Raw genomic sequence first — 14,106 nt, 5'->3', positions numbered from 1 at the left:
GCCGAGCAGCTGGTGGGCTGGTACAGAGTTAATAGCTTGACCTTGAATGTGGACAAGACCAAGGAGATCATTGATGACTTCAGAAAGAACAAGCCCAGCCAAGCCCCACTTCTCATCAACCATGGAGGTGGTCAGCAGCATAAAGTTCCTGGGGGTTCACAGACCAGGTGAGGTCATCTGTGAACACTGCATCACTGGTCAAGAGGGCACAGCAGCAGATGTACATCCTGTGGAGGATGAGAAAGGCCCACTGCCCCAACCTATCCTCACCAAATTCTACAGCAGCACCAAAGAGAGCATCCTTACCAGTTGCACTTCAATGTGGTGTGGAGGCTGTAGTGCCTCTGGCTGGGAGGATGTGAGATAAGCAGTGAGAACAACAGAGAGAATCATCAGGACCCCTCTCCTCTCCATCCAGGACTGTGCTCAGAAACGCTGCGTGTTTCGGGCTAGGAAGATCTGCAGTGACTCCTCACACCCCACCATGGACTGTTTAACCTGCTGGCCTCTGGAAAGAGGTTCCACAGCATTCCATGCAGGACCACCAGGTTCCACACCAGCTTTGTACCCCAGGTCATCAGACTGTTAAACACTTAAAATCACACACAGCTCTGAACATTACTGCTCTATCACCTGCATTTTCATTCTTTTCTTATCTTTTCTTTTCTTTATTACTTACTATTTATTATTACTACTTCAATTTATTTATGTAGTGTTTTATATATAGTTTATATAAAATAGAAATATCCAAATCCCTGCACCTTATCATCACCAGCACTTTAATGTATCCTTGCTCCTTCATGTCTGCATACTGTAAACTGAAGCCTGCGCAAACATTTTGTTCTATATACACCTGCTGTGTACAAAATGAAAATAAATGTCTGTACTCACTGTCTCTCTTTCACCAACATTTGGAGTATCATGAACTAACCCTATGATAAAGACTAGCTACAACACCATATCAAACAAGAACAGGACATGATTTCCATCTCAGTGATCCAGCAGATGGTCTTCCTCACTTTGTAGATCTTTAGAAACAGTTTTAAAAGAAGAGGTGATGCTACAAAGTGGGAAATATTTTTTGAGATGTGTTACTACCACCAAATTCAAGGCAAGGTAGGTTTATTTATATAGTGCATTTCATAGATAAAAGCAATTCAATGTGCCTTACATAATAGAAATAAGATATAAAGAGAAATGGAAACAGTCTAATGATTTTGCTTAGTTTTGGTGATCCCCTTTGGAAAATTCCTTCTCTGCTTTAACCCAGCTACACTAGGAGCACTGGGCTGCCAAATTCTGGTGGCCAGGGAGCAGTTGGGGGTTAAGAGCCTTGCTCAGGGCCCTACAGTGGTCCACCTTCTGTCTTCTGAATCTAAGCCCACCTTTTAACTATGGCACAATTAAAAGGGTGTGCAAAGATCATGAAAAATCAAGTGTATGATGAAAGATCAAACTCCACTGGCAGTTTGTTCCACTTAACAGATAGATGCTGCTTGGCTATGTTTAGTCTAGACTCTGGTTTAAGAGGAGCTAAAGTTTTTCATTTAAAACGTTTCTCTTTCGATTCTGAATTTGCTCTAGTTACATTAAACATTGCTTTATGAGATTAGCAAATTATTGTATTTTACTCATATTTTATTGACATTGGAGTTTTAGTGTAAGTGGAATTAGTTGTAAATTTATCTAAACTTGATCATCTTGGAGTAATTTCTATTTTCAGAAAAGCAGCTGGATGAAACAGACAGAGAAATGTATTTTCATCACTATTTCCTTGCCAATGGTTGTACATTTCCACTGATTTAATGGTATTAACGTTTCATAATCAACCAGCTCCATTTTGATTACATCTACTGACATAATAGATTTATTTGCAAGGTCACCAACACAACCTTACCAAAGTCAGTTTTAAGCTAAATTAAACAAGAGGACCAAAATAAAGTCAAAAGCATTAATGCTACTTATATAAATCTAACAGTGGCATAAAATCAATGTAGAAAGGTTTTAAACTGTTATTTTCAATTATTAGAATTTTGAATAAAGCATTTGGTAGACTGATAAAAGCTGCATCATGGTTTCTGAAATGGCAGCTAAGCTATTACTATAATATCTAAAAAACAAAAGAAAAAACTCATACAGGTAGTATTCTAATGTAAACTCTAAGTAATCTGTTGTTGTTATTAGCTTGCCCATTAATTACAGCCTCTTTCTGAGGCTGTTATTAGCGTGCCCATTAATTACAGCCTCTTTCTGAGGCTTTGGAGGCAGAGCTAATCACATCAGAGAAGAACAAAACAGGGCTTCAAGTTTTAGTTACTCAAATTCTTCCCTCTCATCTCCTGAAGGTTACTAAGGTCACCTTTAATTGTCAACTTAAATGTCATGGTCACAATTTTGCAAAATTGAGGGTATCCAAACATACCCTCATCCTGTTAAGTTGAAACAGCTGACCAATGACTGAACACAATTCTTCCTCTTAGACTTTTTGCAAGCCTTTTATTTTAGGTATGATGAGGTCGTGTATAGCTCCAGTCCTCAAAGGCCACAATCCTGCAGGTTTTAGATGTTTCCCTGTTCCAACACACCTGATGGTTCTCCTCAGAAGCTTGTTGTCAAGTCCTGCCCAAGCATGTTAACCTAATAATCTAATTCAGGTGTGCTGCAGCAATAAGCATCCAAAACCTGCAGGACAGTGACCCTTAAGGACCAACTTTGTATACTTTTGGTCTAGCTCTTAGACCAGGGTGTAGTAGGCCATGTGAATGATGAGATAAGCACAACTCCTTAAAGCTCTAAAAAGAAAGGGTCACCTAACCTCTGCTAAGAGTGGTAGGAGCAAGATTACAAACTGGAACTTAACTACACCATAGAAACAGTCACTTGTGCTCTATAGTTGCTACCTATACTGTCTGCCACATAGGAAATTCATCATAGGAAATGCATCCTATGGTTTGTTCATCACATAAGTTTCACAGGAATTCCAGCTTGCTGCAGCAGGACATTAACTTGATGAGAGAAGCAACAAGACTCACAACAGTTTTTGTGGTGTAAACAAACAGAAATGCTTTGCTGTGAGGCTTAGAGGATAAAAGGTCTGTTGAAGTGATGAAAACAGTAGGAAGGCAAGTGATAATTCTTAGTGCTCTTCAAGGAGTGGCTGCTTTCACGTCACTAAATCTTGCCCACACATTTGTATATTTATACATTTCTCAAGTCTCTTTTGGGATGTCTGATTTGTTGAAAAAATAAAAGTAAATCAACATGTAACTGCTTCTTGTCATCTACCTGCCTCCTCCTTCAAACCCTTCTGCTTCTCTGGTACTTGCTTTGACACATTAATTATTCTCTCAGGCACTTCTGTTCTCCAAACACCTCCTCCATCAAATTATTCTAAAAATAATAAGGCAAACCCAGATTTTACTCCAATTATCCACATATAAGCACAACTTTTCTACCATTTCCTGCTGAACGTTGTACTTAGTGTTGTAAAGTGAGGCCCGTTTCTGTTTATAGTCTTGTAAACACAGAATCAATGTGAGAGTTACTTCTGCTTGGTAAATGTGCATTTTGATTCTACTTATCAGCTTCTTTCCCTCAATAAGGTGATTATTACCCAGCGACAAGATTGAAGCCTCTCCAAATAGATTTCACTGTAACAGTCATTCTTTTCACTAATCACAAACCTAAATACAGTGAATTGCAATCTCCAACTGTTATTTTAACAAAGCTTCCCTTATTCACCCCCACCCGCCTTGCACTCCTCCATCCATCAACAGTGACAGGCATTCAGTCCAGCAGAAAGTGAAGCAATCAATACCAATGCTTTATGTGTGATATGGGATACACCCCCAAGTAACAGTTCAAACGCCCCCAGATCAATAAGCTCATCATAACACCAGATTCCATGACATCAACCAATGAAAAGTCAGATACGGTGGCAAAACCGTCGATTTCATGCTGCTTGGAAGCATCTCTCAGATGTTTTTTTTCTTTTATCTGCTCACTCAAAGCCACACCAACCAGCTTTAACCAGTTTCTGGCTGGAATATCATAGTATACCAGCCATTAAGAAAAGATAATTAGATCTCACTGGTGCATGTCATTTATCATTCTCTGAATCTGGTTTCTACTGTAGCTCAGGAAGCAACACTTTCCAACAAATTGCTTAGACCTTAAGTACACAGACTTGGACAAAACCCAGTGCCACACACATGTGTACAAACAAAACGCAGCTGATTTTTTTCTGTTATCTGTTGAGTCAGCTTGCTGTGTGAATGTATAAATCAGTACAATAGTAATAGAGAATTTCAGAACTGAACAAGCATTAAGACTTTGGAGTGGTACATTTTGGAGCATGCTATAGTTTAATTAGCTTAAAGCAACAAGAGAGTAAGCAGACTTCACGGAAACCTATTGATTTTGCGATAGAGGCTGCTCTCTGTGCAGCAGCCTTGATGAATGCCTCCCAGCCGTACAGCTTTATCAGCAGTAAGTCCGAGATAATCTCTGTGGAACAGAAAACAGTTTTTGCTGCTGTTACATCACACCAAGCTTGACTATACCAAACAATCATGGGCATGCATATTTTAAAAAAATTTGTGTGATAAATCTTACAGCGGTATTGAATAAATTTAACTCTCAGAACCCAATATGGTGGGAAAACTGTTGTAATTTAAGGATTATTACTATTTGCATCTGCAGCATTTAAAAAAGAATGCATCATGGAGAAGTCTGACAAGTAAAAATAAATGGCTCTAATTTATTTTTAGTCATTTTTGGCAGGATAAACTGCATAAGCTTTGAAACCCCTCATATTATTTCAGTCAATGCACAATGATTCCTGCACAGTAATATGCATCACTCTTTGGATCATGAAAAGACATAACTAGGGAATGAAGGGAATGGTGATAATTGCCTTTAAAATGGTGTGTACATCATATATTAGACAAAAAATACAGATGCAAAAATTGCTAAAGCACCCTTCTTGTTCCAAAGGTTAAATAAAGTTGTTCAAACACCTGATCTGACAAAAACTTCAATAAAACTGATGTTTTATTCTTTACATGCCACTAAAGAAACATAATAGAAGCAAATGTGAGCTGTGGTGTCAATTTAAATCAGATTGTGAGGTAGTTTGGAAATCCAAAACGACACTGGCCAATGTTGACAGTCACACTGCAACCTGATCCTACCACCTAATCCTGATCAAATCCCTGAGGGTTCCTGTAAATGGCTGTGTACTGGCAGGATGGAACACAAACACAGCCTTTGCCAGACAGACCACTGGGGAAACAGCACTTGCTTTCTCCTCACATGTTTCCACAGCTGCCTTGTGTGAATAGAGCACCCAATTAATTGTATCGAAACCTTAATCCACTTAAAACATAATGTCTACAGAATGTGAAGCCATCAAGCAACTATAGATGATTTTTTTTCTTGGGATGCCAATGTAAGCCAGGGGTGATCCATAAAATAAGTCTTGGTTGATATAACATTTAAAGAGCAGAATGCCATGTTGTGCACAATAAAAAAAATCAAAACTTATTTTAATTAAGCTTTAAAAGGCTTGATTTGTAGCATGGATTCAGATTATTTGCACTTTTTCAATTCATAAAACACAAACATTCCTGTTGAACATGGTATTCTTATGAAAAAATAAAGAAATAAAAGCACTACAATACTCAGCAAGTCTAGAGGCAGTCTAATCGTGCTGGTCCTTTAGGTACTGTCAGATTAAATTCAGAGGATTTCTGAATTTTTTTACATCTAAATAATGGATCAGACCTTTGAGTGGTCTAAATGTCATTTTGTAAAAAACTCTTCCCAGCCTCGCGCTTAATTAAAATACATCACAATTCTCTTTATTATTACTTTGATTTAATTTCCATTACAGCTGTTTGACATATATACAAGGATTCTAAAACCATTAGATACCACACTACTCACCTCTTTGTTTCTTGCTTCTTGGCCCGCTCACACCTTCCCTAACACTCCTCAAAGATTTCCGTGCATCCAATAGTTCCTTCCGCAACATGGCTCTTTTTACCTTCTGCAAGATCCTTTAAAAACCACCTAGATTGCCTTTCCTCAAATAGTTCTTTTCCAACAAATAAACCCCCAAAAGAAGGGAACTTCCTCCAACAGGCCTCCCAGTTTCTTCTTTCCTCATAATTAAGTCATCAAAATGGCTTCTTATGCAGCATGAAATAGAAAGATGGTTAAGTGAAGATGGACAGCCTCAAGATGACTGCCAAATCCTAAAACTAGCATCTTCAGCCCATATCTCTCTTTCTCTGTCCCCCTAAAGTCTCAACTTTGACTGCCAACCTCAGTGGTCTATTTCAAGTCATGCATAGTACAACCCATCCAGTTGTGCTTTCCCTTTGCACCCCCTTTCAGTGAGCCTGCCCCCTCCATCCCAAAGTTAGAGCAGGAGATTAAACAGACTGCTGCACAGAAACAAATTGACCTTTTACTGTCCTTTCTGTGTCACTCCTCTACTGGGAGTATTGGAAATCTAGCACTGGCAGACATGCTCCAATACAACATTAATGACCATTAAAAGCATACTGATTCGCATGTATAGATTTGGGGATTTAGAACAATGGAGCAGTTTTTTTGTAGGGAAAGTTGTGTCTATTTCAGAGACATTCAGAGACCTTGTAACTGGAGGTTAACATGGCACTGTAAGTTTGAATTAATGCAATTTTTTCCATTATGTTTTGTTTCTGTGAGATTCATTGCACTGTAAATGATTCATAATTTTCAGAGCTGTTAGAAGTATACACCAGGGCTGAGTCCTCTCTGTCATTCTGTCACTGTACAGATGCCTTTTAGGTGATGTAACAGATCCTCTGGCACTCAAACTGGGGTTTTACACTGCTGGAAACCACATCAATCAAAGTGATGCATTGATCATTTGAACTTGCAAATACACAGCATCAAGTTTGTTCATTGTAACACCAGCCCCTCACCATGTGCTGCCCTCCAAGCATGTCTGACTATCTTGGATCGGGTGTTTCAAAACCGACAGAAGTGCAACTTTAAGTACTTCAGATTTCTCGAGAAAGTATAAGAGACTGGTCCATTTGTTACCCAAACCCAGTCATCTACCTGACCAGATTGTTCACAACATCTCCCAGCAGTGCCTCAAAAATTCACACATCTTTTTTTAAAATCAAGTGAAAATAGATCCAAGCGTCAAGTTCAAGTGCAAGCCTGTGCAAAATAGAGGCATGGAAGAGTTTGGATATTGCACAGATCTAGTTTCAAATTCTCCTGCCTCTTCACATATTGGTTCCATAAACGAAGGCAAATAAACGCAAATATAAGCACAAACTCTTTTACTGTCATCTCAGAGGTTGCTTCTAGTTTTACCATTTGACAGTGTTGTAAACAAAACACTTGCTTCCAATTGCTCGTTGATAGACGTATCTAGTTCTAGCCATTTTCTCCTACCTAGAATAATCAAGGCAATACTATCAAACAATTCACAAAAGCAGAAAAGTTTGTTTCTGTGTTCAGAAATGTCAGATGTCTTTCAAGCCCTCATTCTGATCCCAGCTTGAAACTGTGATTTTAATGGAATAAAGACATTTTCAAAGTTACCTTATGAGTTACATGTATATGGTGACATGCAACAATATAACAGATATGTGATCTATTGTAAAATAAGCTTAAAATACCACAGATTACTAATGTGCCACATCTTCAGAGCTTCTATCATACTGCTTATCCCACCTTTAGATGCCTGATAATATGTTAATGAAAAGCTGTGAGCCAGAAGGTGACGTCAACAAAGTAATCTAGACAGAGCACTGCTCTGGTTTCTGATTGGTCTGATCTTTCAGTGCGTTACCTTAAGTAAAAGTCTGACTGTCTGACTCACTCAGCAATGCTTAAAAGTAGCCAAACCAGCCATTAAAACCAACCACACAGAGCATTAGCTAATACACACAAAGTCTCCATCTTGTCTCTTTTCCATCTCAGTGACCGTGATTGTGTGTGACAGTGCCGCGTCTTGACCGCGGTGACGCTATAATTATCTGTGATGTCAGCTGGTGCAATCTGAGAAGGGGGCCGGTGACATCCACACATCACTAGAGCACGAGCACTCAAGCCGGCACAGCACATACCAGGCCGTAAATAACCACAAGGAGAGAGAGAGAAAGGGGCGATCCATGACGAAGACAGAGGTCAGACAGATAAGAAAACATCTACAGCCTATAAAACGTATTTAAGCATCTTCTGTTTGCTGTTAATGCAAACAATGAAAAAGAGATACATATCCAGACTTAGGAACATCTCATCAGGCCGGTTTCATATATTAGGCTTAAAGCTCTATCGTAACACAAAGTAATTTGCAAATCACAATTTACCTTATTCTGGATTAAACTAAATTAGTTGCAAGATGGATGATTAGAGCTAATCTGGGACCAAGCCAATTCTCAATTAATCCTTTAAAGGGGTAGGTTTAACTATCTGGATTATTTAATGAAGACTAATATGCAATACAAAGAGCTGCCACAAGACTGCTTGTGGATTGGAGTAATCCCCTGATTTATTTTGAATAATTAATTTTGAGACACTTTTGTATGTACAAAGGAAATTATTCAGCTAGGAGAGAAACTGTTGAATATTCAAATAAAAAAATATTTTTACACATTGAAGTTATCAATCATTATAGGTAGTCACAGTTGTTTCATTAGTGATACTTTTCTGCATCACACCTCTGTTCCAATGTCATTTTCAATTCAGTGTTTAGCATTTTTATTTTAATTTCAATCTCGTCTTTCACATATTTTAATTTCTCCTCATGAAATTCTTTGGCTAATTTCTCATGAATGATTATCTTTTTGGGACAGCTTCTTGGTGATTTTGTTCCCGGAATGGAGGGAACACAGGAATGTTGGGCTGCCCCCTGCTGCCTGTTCAAATTCCTTCTCTCTGGGATAAAAAGGGGCATATATTACATAATAATAATAATAATAATAATAATAATAATAATAATAATAATAATAATAATAACTTACCTGATGTTGTTGCACAGTTCTTGTGATTACTAGGGCTGGGTCTAAACAAATTGATTTATTGATTTCAATCGATTCCAATTTAATCAATCCAACATCTATTCATAAAATTCAGAGATCTATATATATATATATATATATATATATATATATATATATGCCTTCTTTTCCGGTGACGAGACCCTACTATCACGTGACTTACTGACACACGATCGGCACACATTAGCTGTGTCCCAATTCAGGGTCTGCACCAAGGCCGGCTTTACGCAGGGGCAAGAGGGGGCAGTGCCCCCTCAAACAAACATTCTGCCCCCTCAATCAAATGCGCCGAAATGGGCAAATCTCTCCAAACGCTCTCTCCCCTCTGTACTGAACTCTGTGTGTCGGAGCTTCACAGGATCCATTGTACTGTCTTCAACAAGTCCTTCCCACCACCACAGAAAACAACCAATCAGTGTTTAGTATGCAAATGAGTTGACATACAGCCTGATCTTGCGGTGTCATATTTCTCCCCCTCGTAGAGAGAGCGGCTGCTGAGCTCCAGCGGTAAAACTTATAGAGTAAAGCTCTGTTAAATGTGTTGTAGCGATACTGAATAAATACTTATAATAACAGACGTATTTATTGCATCTATTCTGTCAACTGGGGTTTGTTTCTGTTCTATTTAAACGTGTCTACGCCTGTTAGTAGGAGCAGTGATCAATCACGCACGGGCCATAGATGTGACTGCCTCCTCGGTACTAGACTGAGGGAAAACGAGCTGCGCATATGAGACCCCTCAAGCTCCGCCCAGCCTTTAGTTCAGCATGCTAGTTTGAAGAAAAAAATAACAGAAAGTTTCACTCTACATTCCCGCTGCTTTCAGCAGTTCAGCTCAGAGCTTCATGTATGCCTTGTTGGTTCTTAAAATTTTGATGAAGGATCATTTAGTTTTTACTCATTTTCATTTATTATTATCATTATTTCCCCCTGAAGGTTCACTGCCTTATTTTGGTAGGGGGTTTAATTTTTTGCTCTGTTATTGTTGTGCTTGATAGTTATGATTCTTTAATCATTATGGTCTATATACAGACAGAAACAAACACACAGATAGTTGAGTTTATTGTTATTAGTTTCAAATTTATTCAAAATGCTTAGACATCTAATGGCTGTCCAATAGGGCAATTGTTATTTTGTTGGTTGTTAAAGCTTTGATAATGGATCATTCTTTTCTTTTTTCTTACTTCATTTTGTTATTGATATTTTCTGTTCCCCCCCTGAGGGATTGCCACCTTATTGTGGTCAGGGGGTTTGCGTGCCTCAGTGACTCTAAGAGCTATACCAGCAGGAGCTTTGGTTTCAGGTGGGACACCCAAGCTGGACAGGTCTTAGAGTAGAGGCCTGACAAAGTGCAATCCATTTCTTTGAAGTTGGACTCCACTAACAGCACAGTTCCGTTAAAGAAACACTTAAAAAACAACAACAAGAAAATGCTGAAGTATGTACTCATAATGCCCCCTTCAAATTTATGCCTGCCCCCTCATGTATGCATTCCTAGAACCGGCCCTGGTCTGCACACTTCGAAGTGCGCAGACTACGTAGGCTACAGAGTGTCCTCCGTAGTCTACACACTTCGAAGTCTGCTTAACGTTCGTGAAATGGGACAGCCTACCTAGTCTAGAAGAATTTCCCATAGCAACAACACAGGACGTTTAATCACTTAAACCTCAGAAATTACTCGTAGGAAACGTCAGTAGACGCTGAACACGGAGCGGCAACACCGACAGTTTAAAAAAAAAAAAAAACGGTTTGAGGCTCTGTTGTTTTCCAGCCGGTACACACTTCATTAACCCCTTAAAAGTAACTGAATATCAAATATTACCGAATTTTAATGTCACCATTTAACAAACATGCTTTAAATGTACTTGGTTTTGTAACGTTTATACTAAAGTGTAGTTAAAAAAACGAACTTTTTTTCAAATAAAACTTTATTTAAACTTAATACAACTCTTCTGAGGTTGCTGATTCGCCACGGTCCTGTGCGCAACGAATTATGGGAGAAAAGAGGCCGCGAAGGATGCATCACCAGCATCCTTCGTTTGAGGCCAAACGAAGTGCGGATTCGAAGGGTGATCTCAAATGACGTCACATTTACTCATCAATATTCATGAGCTCCGGCAACAGCGCGAGTTCGGACAAACAAAGAGTTAGCTTACAATGACGACACCTAGTGTACGTGTAGTTTTGGAAGAAAAAGACGTCCCGGGAGCTTCATTTCAGTACAGTTCAATCAATAAACACAGTGTTGTTGAACTTAAACGTTGGTTGACATGTAGAGGCCTCAAAGTGAGCGGAAAGAAAGCTTTATTAGTTGAAAGGTAAGCTGTTTTTAAGCTAGCTCTCGCTCAGTTATTAGTGTTGTATGCGGTGTAACTAGTGTGTTTCACATTTCAGCAGACCTAAACACACTTTAGCCACCAAAATGTAGTAAGAATGTTATAGTAGGAATTTATTTTAAATCTAGGCTATTACCCATCATTAACTCTGACAGTGCAACCCTAACTTGTTAAGGAGCTAAACGTGATATTAAATCAGTTACAGAAGTTAACTCCACTGTCCGAAAAAGTGGCCTGCCACTACCAATAAAATTGTTTTGAGTTATTTTATGGCCAAATAGTCTTTTTCTTATATTTGCCCCTTTCTCCCTTGTTTAAAACTGTGGCCTTCTATTGCTTGTTGTACTAACAAAACTTAACACTGAACAAATAATTATTATGAAAATGGATAGGAATGGAAAACAAATCTTTTTGTGAACAAAAGATGATTTGTTTTGAACGTCATCTTCATTGATGCATTACATGCAAATCAATTTTCCTTTTTTCTACATCGATTTCCATTTAAACCAGTTTGAATTGATTTTAAATCAATTTTCGATTGTTTCCTTACATCCCTAGCAATCAATGAGTCATTCGGTTTTATGGACTTACCCCTTATACCACATAATATACTATGTAAAAACCATTCTTCTTAGACATATTAAAATAATATCAGGTATAGCTCCTTTATGAATTATAAATACAAAGGCAAGATATATTTATTTTCAGAGACATTGTTCTGTTTGATTATTAGATAAATACATTACTCCATGCATTGTGTTTGTACAGATGCCAGCATGCTGTGGATCAAAAATTACCAATTGATCCAGCTGTAGACGGTGGTGCATGGTATAACATCAAAGCTGCATTACAGCGAGGGTCAAGTCCAGCAAATGAGGATCTTCAACCAAGATCACAGTGAACATTATCAGTCACAATAAAAAAAACAAATGCATCTGAAATGTTTTTATTTGAACTTCATTTCTATTACAATTAATGGACGATGGAGTGTTGTTGTGGGTCAATCTTTTCCTCTTTCTCTTTGCTTCAGAAACAGCCTCATTTCTTTGGGTAGGAGCTTTCCTTTTGCGGGCTATTTTCTCCACCTAGAAACAGAAAATGAGTTTTATAAGATAATACCTCATTTGGTTTATAAACACAATCACAAAACAAAACATGACAATAGAACATTGGCTGAGCAAGCTTGGCCTGTTTTATTGACACCCAGCTGACAGGCAGGTCAAAGAAAAATAAATAGTGGCCCATTAGTCTTAATACTTTGGTGGCTTTGAGAGGTAAGGTCTAAAAAGCCTGTGTTACAAAATGTGGAGTGTTCAGCTACTGGATTCCATGACAACTGCCCACAGTAAAGCAGAGTTTATCATCTGTTGTTCATTCTTGTCTCATGAGACTAGTTTGAGCTTCTCATACTCGTATCATTCTGTGATCATTTGTTGCTGAATTACTTCTCCTAAGGTTACCATAGAAGCAAGAGGTAAGCAAAAAAGGGGAAAAGACATCATTGAGACAAAGGAGGTTGAGTTGAGATAACTACTTGAGCAATACTTGAGAAGTGGGATTAACAGGTGGGATCTCACTAATGTCTCAAATTCATCTGAATCCGAGACATTATAATTAATAATAGTTATAATAGTTCGTCCAGTAATGAAAGACAAGAAGTTGCCTTAAGTTCAGTAAAGAGTGGAGCTGTGCGTAGAGGCAATTGTCTGGACAACCAGCTACGGAAAAAGGATATCATGGACTGTATGAATGACCATTCTGCCGCGGAAAAGGCAAAGAACCTACCTGTCCAGATGTTGTTGCTGGTATTGGGTCTGGATCATCAATTGTTGGCCCTTTTCCACCGAGGAAATGCAGAGAGCAAATGTATGTATCCTTCGTCACATTTTTCTCAGTGAATCCCTCCCGTTTACAAGCTCGTACCCAACGTTGGCATTTCTCTGGTTCTCTTCCGGGCTTTGGAAATGGAATGAAAAACACTCCCTTCATATGTTCACGGTCACTATATTGCGAGTCACTTCGGCAGACACCGAAGCAGCAGTGTTTAGTTGTTACCATAATGGTTTTGTTAAAGAAATATTCGGCTATTCGGAATGCAACTTTGCTCGTACAAACACAGTATACACGCTCTACAGGTTGTTTGTCCGAATCCAATATGGCGGCGGCGCCTGCGCAGTACGCTGTTCTAAAAATAGCATTTTGACGTCATTCGTGATCAGTCCTATTGGGACAGTACTTCGCGCACTGCGATGACGTATGTGGCCGACGAATCCGCACTTCGAAGTGTGCAGACCCTGAATTGGGACACACCTATTGGCTTCCTGTGTCGCGTCTGTCCAAAATCAGCTTCTTTTGTTGGGATAATGTCAAAATCAGATGTTTCATTCACCAGTGTGGATTCACGCATAAACTATTTTGCAGCATATTTCCGCTCACATTAGCAGCTAAAGCCAAGACCGCGAGCCTTGTCATGTTCAACAGGAAATGATGTCATCACACATGTATATACTTCCCACAATAAATCCAATATGGTCAATTAATGTCAAATTTTCTTTAGAACAGGTTCACATTTAATCCTTTTAGAAAAAAAAAAGTGGCCCTCTGTTCAGGCAGTGAGCACACACACTGAGAGATGTGTGCATGTTTGCACATGTGTCACACTTAGACACATGCTTACACCATAGACTGTATATAAAAGATGG

The 14,106-nt window shown here is 38.8% G+C and overlaps 1 long non-coding RNA gene across 1 annotated transcript; it reads right to left on the bottom strand.

The window, feature by feature from the left end:
* Positions 1-12,334: 12,334 nt before the first annotated feature.
* On the bottom strand, positions 12,335-13,628 carry LOC121635710. The gene is made up of 2 exons (XR_006009516.1): positions 13,190-13,628; positions 12,335-12,489 (listed from the first exon to the last, which is right to left on the bottom strand). It is a non-coding gene; the product is annotated as an uncharacterized LOC121635710 (long non-coding RNA).
* Between the last annotated feature and the right edge of the window lie 478 nt (positions 13,629-14,106).

The sequence above is a fragment of the Melanotaenia boesemani genome, chromosome 24 (assembly GCF_017639745.1).
Source record: "Melanotaenia boesemani isolate fMelBoe1 chromosome 24, fMelBoe1.pri, whole genome shotgun sequence".
NCBI classification, from domain to species: Eukaryota; Metazoa; Chordata; class Actinopteri; order Atheriniformes; family Melanotaeniidae; genus Melanotaenia; species Melanotaenia boesemani.
The sequence above is the reverse complement of the archived record's forward strand: the minus strand, read 5'-3'. Positions and strand labels throughout refer to the sequence as shown.